Below are 1,336 nucleotides of genomic sequence, written 5' to 3' on the forward strand. Positions count from 1 at the left end.
TGATGCATTCTTTCAACTTTTTCACAGATAAATCAGTCTTTATTTTAATTTAATTTATTTTGCAGGCAGGGGGGGAGAGCTGGGAGACACACCCAACAGTGCTTGGAGCTTAATCTTTGCCTGTAAATGCTCAGGAATCACTTTGGTTTATACCTGATTGACCATAGGTAGTGCCAGAGATAGGATCAGGGTCAGCCACTGCCAGAAATGGGTCAGACCATAGTCAGGACTGGGTCAGCTACATCAAGGCAAATCCCTGTACAGACCCTTGTCCATTACTTTTACCCTCACATTATCCCTCTGACCCTTCATTTGATTTTTGAAAGGCATATCTCATGAGGGTTGTAGGATAACATTGGTTTGTGCTTTCTCCTCTGCCTCAGGGAGCTTAGGTTTACTGAGTAACACCCATCACAGTGCTCCCCAAGCACTCCCATTTCCTAGGCATCCATCTTTAACTTCTCTGTGCTCTATTTTATCTACCTGTTAATCACTCATTTCCCTAAGCAGTACCTGTGACTTGTAAAGTCAAATTCCTCAGAAATCTCTGGATTTGCATTTGTAAGTGAAATATTGCTTTTCTCCTTTCCTTATGTCCTTCGCATAGTTTACTTTTTGTGTAGACACAGGAAGGCAGTTGATGCATGCTTTTGTAACTTGGGAGTCAATTGATTCTGAATAATATTCATTTCTGGACATCTCTCATATGTACTGGACTTAATCCTCAATTGCTCTTAGTTCCTAGCACCCCAAAAGCAGGGTCCCAATGAAGAGATCGGGTGAATCCAGACAAGCTATGAGCTACCCTGGCATCGAAATGGTCCAGGCCAAGTGCCATAATACTCAACTATAAGTTAAAAGCATGATCATAGACAAATTCTGTCATGATCCAAAGAATAACAACTGAACAAGGATTCCGCTAGGGTTAGGAAAGAACTATCTGGCCTGAGCACTGTAGTCTGGGATCTATAGTGAGGTGTCCCCAGGAAAGCCACCCTGTAGGCTTAATATATCTTACAGGATGGCTGCAAGATATATTACTATGTCCATACAAAATGACTAGAAAAATTATTAAGTAAGTAAATCTAAGATGATTGTTTATGGACCAAGGAAAGGAGAATTATGTCCTTAGATAAAAACAGGCCCTTGAGAGAATCTCCTAGCAGGAACACTTTGTCTCATTCTAGAAGAGCTTCCCTGGGAAGGAAGGGCTTCCATATGTTGGTTGTGCTACCTCACCTAGGAGTAGTTGCTACCCCAACCTTTGAAAGGGGAGGTCTACACTGGGGCTGTGAGATTGGGCGTGGAGAGACTAGCATGGGGTCAGGAGGAGGCA

This window comes from Sorex araneus, chromosome 4, assembly GCF_027595985.1.
Source record: "Sorex araneus isolate mSorAra2 chromosome 4, mSorAra2.pri, whole genome shotgun sequence".
Classification (NCBI taxonomy): Eukaryota; Metazoa; Chordata; class Mammalia; order Eulipotyphla; family Soricidae; genus Sorex; species Sorex araneus.